The sequence below is a fragment of the Dipodomys ordii genome, unplaced genomic scaffold (assembly GCF_000151885.1).
Source record: "Dipodomys ordii isolate 6190 unplaced genomic scaffold, Dord_2.0 Scaffold47, whole genome shotgun sequence".
Lineage (NCBI taxonomy): Eukaryota > Metazoa > Chordata > Mammalia > Rodentia > Heteromyidae > Dipodomys > Dipodomys ordii.
The window spans coordinates 5,145,262-5,152,811 of NW_012267263.1; positions in this window are offsets into that span (position 1 = coordinate 5,145,262).

The following is a 7,550-nucleotide window of genomic DNA, read 5'->3' on the forward strand; positions in this document are numbered from 1 at the left end:
GGCTCAAGTGGTAGAGCACTAGCCTTGAGCTGAAGAGCTGAGGGACAGCGCCCAGGCCCAGATTCCAGGCCCCACGACTGGACCCAAAAAAAAATAAAAACTAAGTCATAATTTCAACTATGTAACTCATATAACTCCTAAAAGATAAAAATGCAGTAAATCCATTCTCATTAATCCAAATGTAGTAATGGTGGTGTTTAGAAATAGTTATTTTGTAAGTAAATTCAAAGTTTCTCATTTTCTCTTTTGACAAGGTCCTGCTAAGTGACTCAGGCTGGCCTTGAACTCATGTATTGTATAGTAGACTAGCCTTGAACTCTTAATCCATTTTCTGCCTCAGCCTCCTAAAGTGCTATAATTACAGAGATATGAGACATCACACTCAGCTAATTAGTTCCTCTTGAATTTTAGGCATAATGTAGAATGAATGTAGCCAGTAAGCAATCTTTTGATCACTTATATACTGGGTTTACCTAGAGATAAGATACTAAAAGTACTCTTAATCAATCACAGCCAACCTCTTTTTGTTGTTCATGTAATTTACATATAAAGCAATGGAGCCAAAGTGACCTTTTTTTTTTTGGTAGTATTAGATTTTAAATCAGGGCCTTATACTTATTAGGCAAGTAGTCATACTTAAGCCACACCTTAGCCCTTTTTCAGGTAGGGTCTTGTACTTTTTGCAGGAACAGCCTCAGAACACAATCCTATCTACACCAGAAGTACCGCCAGGCCTAGCTAGTTCTTTGAGATAGAGTATCACAATCTTTTGGCCCTGGCTGAGATTATAGGTGTTAGTCATTTTGCCCATCCCAAACTGGCTTTTATAAAGGGTTTTCAAACTATCCTGTGGATAAGACAGCTACCTGCCCAAATGAAAAAGCCTCACTTTTAACTGAGTTATAAAGAACAAGAATTTTTCCCATTACTTTCCAATGATTTTTTAAAAAATGAAAACTTTTAAATCACATTTTTACAAAAACTTGTTCCCATTTTTTTTTTCTGAGGTACTGGAGTTTCAACTCAGGGCATCGTGCTTACTGATCTTGCTTACTTAATGTTCTACTACCCGAACTATGCCTCCAGCCCTGCTTTTTTGGTGACTACTTTGGAAATGGAGTATCAGACTTTTCTACTCAAATTGAGATTCTCTATATCTCAGCCTCCTGCATAGCTAAGGTTACAAGCTCAGACCCAGTGGTGGCTTCAATTTTCTGTCTTCTTGAAATCTGAGATACTGTGTTTGGTTTTTCCTTGAGTAGTACAGGGGACAATTAATTGTAGCAGGAAATGGTCTTTCTTTTTTAAGAGCCCAGTCTAATGCATGTCTTCATTATTTGGTATCCTGAGAAACTGAATAGTAAGAAATCAATCTTGTAGGTTTTATGTAAGATGACGACAGAATGAAACTGAATAAGGCTGATAGTGCTATTATTTATTTTTTCATATAATTTTTTAAACCTACAAACATAAAATCAACATTGAAAGTACTCAATATTCAACTAATACTTTCTTGCTTAAAGAAAGTCAACAAACATGGTATACTTTCTGAGACAGTATTACTGAAGCCCTTTGAGACTTAGGCTGACCACACATTCTGGGGCAAAGCTTCTTGAAAAAAAAAATTAGTGAAAATTTTTATTAATATATTCAAATAGGGGCTGGGAAGGTGGCTCAGAGGTAGAGCGCTTGTCTTGCAAGCATGAGGCCCTGGGTTCCATTCCTCAGCACCACATAAGCAAAAAGAAAAAAGCCGGAAGTGGCGCTGTGGCTCAAGTTGTAGAGCGCTAGCCTTGAGCTGAAGAGCTGAGGGACAGCGTCCAGGCCCAGAGTTCAGGCCCCACTACCAGACCCAAAAAACAAAACAAAACATTCAATAAAAACATCTTGTTGTAAAATGGAGGGGTAATGGTACTCACTGGACACTACGTTGAAAATGAACTATACAATTTGTGGGTGGGAATGGAAGGGAAAACTGTGAAAGTGAGGGAAGGGGTAATATTGTCTTAAGAGAAATGTACTCTTTACTTGACTTATTTAACTGTAACCCCCTCTGTATATCATCTTTATAATAATAATAAAAATTATAAATGCCCTATTTATGAAAAAAAGGTTTTAGAGTGAAAGAACAGCTTCTAAGTCCTACTTTTCCATGTTAGCAATTCAACGACTCTCAATTCCTTCTAGTAAAATATATAGCGCCAACACTAAATCTCTAGAGTTTAATCAACCATTCATAATTAAAATATGCTCACAAATAAAAGTCTTACAAGATGTCAAAAGTCAATAAAATATATGTAAAGACAAGGCACTAAAGCTAGATACCAGTGGGCTCATGCCTGTAAGCCTTGCTACTTTAGCCTGCAATCTGGGGACTCAGCCAAAACAGAAAAGTCTGTAATATATGTTCAATTAACCACCAAAAAAAAAAAAGACCAGGCCAGGAGCATGGCTCAAGCATCAAGCAGTAGAACACCATTCATGAGCAACAGGCAATGAGTTCATACCCTAATACTGGCAAAAATAAAAACACAAACCTGAAACCAATATTCAATCTTAATCAGCAGAAATGTATCATTAATAACTTACACTAAACACTTGCTACCTTTAACTAATCCTCCAACAAATGTAAAGATTTTTTTTCCTTAAATCTTCTGTACCATATCCATTATATTCAAAGCCTCTTCAAACTATTTATAAAAAAGAGGTAACACAACACATATGCTTTTACTTATTTTTAATGACTTCTTGATTGAGGAAAAAATTATTTTGGGGTATCAACCTAAAAATGTGTTTCACACATAAAAATAGTTAAAAGAAATATGTATCATAATGTGATAAAATGGCAGTTTGTCCTCCCCACCAAAAAAAAAAAACCAAACCCTTATTCTTGGCTCTTTTCTTGCCCATGTGATTAAGTACCATCATCTCAATAAAACCACTTCTTTATGACTGTGCCTACTTAATGTGATAATCATAAATATTCAATGAGACATCTTACCTAGCAAAGAAACTGTTACACAGTACATATTTCATGATTTAGGAATTAATTTTGAGACACATGCTACAGGGCCAGGCCTTTCAAATTGTGTAAGTGTAAGGCCCAATACAGGATCTTATTAGTCAAAGTTAGGATCTTATTAGTCAGTTGAGTCTGAGAAAAAAAACAAAAAGGCATTTTACACACTATGTTGAAAATGAACTTGGGGTTATGGGGGGAGGGAACTCAGAGAGATCAAGAGAAAAGGTGACAGTGTTCAAAAAGAAATGTATTCTACCTAATTTATGTAACTGCAACCCATATGTACATCTATCATCTTTATAATAATTTTTAAAAGGTATTTTACTAAGGACAAGGAGACTAAGTAAAAATTACTGTTAGATTGCCACAGGCAGAATCTGTATTTAAAAATAATTCAAGTTGCTTTAGCTCAAAGTATCAATTATTAACAAAGTTAGGGGGAAAACAAAGGAGGAAGTAACAATACTGGATAGGAAATGTACTCATTACCTTACTCATGTAACTGTTACCCCTCTGTACAGTATATTTACAATAAAAATATAATAAAAAAGAAAATGAGTAAAATTCCTATTTTAGAGTTCTGATGTTGAACGTGAATACAGATAAAAGTGTCTTCTGTAATAATACAATATGAATAAGACTTTATGTTGAATAAATGGAGTTCTTGTAAAAAAAAAATTTCAAGTTGCATTAGCTCAAAGTATCAATTATTAACCAAGTCACTAGCTCCATCAAATCCTTTCCTATTCCTGAAAATGCTAAAGAAAAAATAATCTATGAAAAGGAGAGAAAGGTAAAGGTACATATAAGTTCTAATTGAAGATCAAATATCATTTTGGGAAAATCTTTAATGAGAAAAGGCAGAAATTGAGCATACTAAAGATATGACAAAATATCTCTTCCTTCTTAAATATTAGAAGACTCACACTTCAACTGGATGTTCAAGGATTTTCCTATCTGAGGACAGGAAGCCTACAGCAAGTCCTTTCATCACTACACTCTTATCTCCAGTGGAACTTCAAAGAGAAATACATAAAAGCCACTCTCTGGTGGATAGTTGGGATAATTAAGCATTTCCACAGACCGATTTAAAAAAACTGACTTACACATTAATAACAAATACAGTTCACTATTCTGAGATTTATTTTTTAATTTGTTCTAGACACCCACAAAACTGAATTTACAAGTTTTCTAAGTAAAATTTCAGTAGCCAAAAAAACCTATCCAAAAAAGTAATATAAAAATGAAGTAATTTGAACTGGTTATAGTGATTCATGATACTTGGAGCTAGGACTGTTGTTAGAAGGTCGGCCTATAGTTAGAGGTCACCCTTGACAAAGTTAGACCCTATCTCAAAGATCCAGCCAGGCATGGTACTTTAACATCTGTAATCTTAGTTACATGGGACTGCAAGTGGGAAGATCACAGTCTGAGGCCAGCCTGGGCAAATACCTGAAAATAAGGCAAAAATGGCTAGGATGCAGCTCAAGTAGGGGAGTGCCTGCCAACCAAGTGTGAGGCCTTGAGTTCAAATCCCAGTACCACCCTCCTCCCAAATAAAGGAATGAATTCATCTTTATCTTAGGCCAAAATACAAAATCCTAAGTCAACACTCTAATTCTAAATAGTTTTAAAGTATATAACCATGACCTAAGCACTTTACACATATTAACTCAATTACTCACAGTAATCATGTAAGATAATTAGTTATTTTATAGATGCACAAACTGAAGCATGAGTTATTAACTTGCCCTAGGCCAAACAATCAGTAATGCTAGGAGCCAGGATTTTGACTCAGCTTGTCCAGAAGAATGTTCAAGTCAACTATAGCATTTATTCATTTAACAAATTTTACTGAGAGCCTAAGGTATTAACTTCTAAAATACGTGGCCTAGTAAGTATTAGGGATAAAGCAACATACAACTCAGACATGATTTCTGCCCCATAGATGGAAAAAATAAGTCTAATGGAGGAAATCAATCAGTAAGTGATAACCGTCTATCTTCATCTAATAATAAATACTGGTAGGAGGAGAGGGAGTGAAATCTTCAAGTGCAAAGGAAGACATTGAGGATGGTTTCTATTTTAGGAGTCAAGGGAAGACATATGAGCAGCTAGCAGAAGGTAAGAATTCTGACTTAAAGGGATGACTCAGGAAAAATGGGATAGCATTCTAAATTAGGAAAAGTTTGTTCAAATATTGTGAGACTGATGTAGGGTACTGAGGTAACACACAAGGTTAGAAGCTGGCAGCTGCCAAAAATCAATTATAAATATAACAGGAACTTCTTCAAGAAAATGATTATTATTTTTTAAAGATCAGTTATGTGGGGAATAAGAGAGCAAAAGATACAGGGACATCAGTGAAGACAGTAATCCACAGTCTAAGCAAGATACTAGAATTTATGTCTCAACTTGTGTATAGTTTATATACAGATGAGATACTAAAAGATGATCCTGCAAACCTAACCATTCACAAAAAAAGACTTATGAAACCCTCCTTAACAAAAGATGAACAAATGAAGCAGTGGTACTCACTAGACAATATGTGGGTGGAGAATGGGAGGGAAAAACTGGCAGAGAGTGAAGGGTGACAATGTTCAAAATGAAATGTATTCATTAGTTGACTTATGAAACTAACCCTTCTATCACTTTTATAATAAAAAAATAAAATTTAAAAAAAACTCTTCTTGTACTCCCCTTGGAGACACATTTGGGAAAAAAACAGGTTTTAAATATCCATTAATATTTATATTAATGGTTCAGCTGGTACTATTATACGAAACAAAAAAATTGTGTGTGTGTATGTGTCAGTACCCAGGTTTGAACTCACTGCCTCATGCTCGTTTGGTTTTTTCCACTCAAGGCTAACCACAGCTCCACTATGACTTTTTACTGGGTAAATGGAGATAAGAGTTTCTGCCTGGGCTAGCTTCTAACTGATACTCATGTCTCAGCCTTTGAAATTCTCAGAAATTAGGATTACAGATGTAAGCCACTACTACTAGTGCCAAGTCACTTTCTTTAGTCTACAATTCATCCATTTAGAGACAACAGTTACCTAACATTGCTTGTGATTAGTTTTCCTTTCATGCTTTTTGTCTGGTTTATGCTAAATAGTAACGTGCACGTTCGGAGTACCCACTGTATACTAATCTTACAAGGTAAGAACTCATTCAAGACTAAAGTGCCCAGAGTGGAATATAAGGTCTTCATTCTATGAATCAGAAAAAAATCCCATATTAGTAATCTAACTTGTCCAAGGTCACACAGTTAAGTAGCAGAGCTATCAAAGACCAGACTAGCCAGGAGCTGGTGGCACATGCCTGTGATCCAGGTATTCTGAAGGCTGAAATCTGAGGATCACAGTTCGAAGCCAACACTGGCAGGAAAGTCTGTGAGATTCCTATCTCCAATTAACCACCAGAAAACAGGAAGTGGCCCTGTGGCTCAAAGTGGTAGAGTACTAGTCTTGAGTGCAAAAACTCAGGGACAGAGCCCAGGCCGAGTTCAAGGCCACAACCTACAAAAAAAAAAAAAAATCAGACTATTAAATGTACACACACACTTATTACCAATGATTGGATTGTTACTGTATTTAATTCTCTTATGCAAATGAATTGTGTTGCAGGTGAGGGAAATGGAGTGATTCAAACACTGAAGAATATTTCCTACTTGAGCTTATATACGGAATCTTGTGAGTTCTCACCTTAAAAAATCTTAAATACGTATTGGTAGAAAAAGTTAAAAGTTTACGACAAAAGACAAGGATTTGATAGAGCCTGGCTGCAGAGGACCTAAGAGACACAAGAGGCTAGGGGGTAAAAGAATAATCATCAGACCACAGGGTAAATGGCCAACAGCCCCATACTAAGAAAATTACTGTGAAGTGGGATCCTACAAGAAGGACGGTAGGTGAGTTTCCAAAGAGTCCAGCACAGGAAGTGCAGGTAGGAACGAGCTAGGAATAGTTGCACAAGCAAAAGCCAAGGAGGATATGAGGGGAAATAGAGACCCTACATTTGAAGAGCAGATGGACGGTAACCGTCGTTGAGTTACTACGTCGGGGGGCACGAGGGGGGGGGCTTACTCCCGGATTAAGCCAGAGATCAGAACGCAGGCGGCGTGAACTCTCCAGTCCCTCACCAATGCCTTTCAAGGGCAAAGTCGTTTCCACTAGTTTCACTTTCACCATCCGGCTTCTACGTGGTCCGCGGTGGGCCGGAGAAGCCAGAATTTGGCTTCTTAACACCTGTGATTTTGGTTGATCAAGAGCGCCGCAGGTCTACCGCGGTCAAACAGCAAGGCCCACGGCCCTGAGGTCCACGCCGGGACCCAGTGCTTCCCGCGGCGCGTGGCCGGATGGGGGGCGGGGGGCCCGGTGAGGACGGTGGGCCCCCGAGACGGTGACTGCGCGGGGCAACGAGTAAACCAATTGCCTCCGGACGCGGACTCTGGGTTCACCCGGGCGGGAGGACGCCGAGCCGAGCGGCGCCGGGAGGCGGGGAGTCGCCGGCGTCCTTCCAGG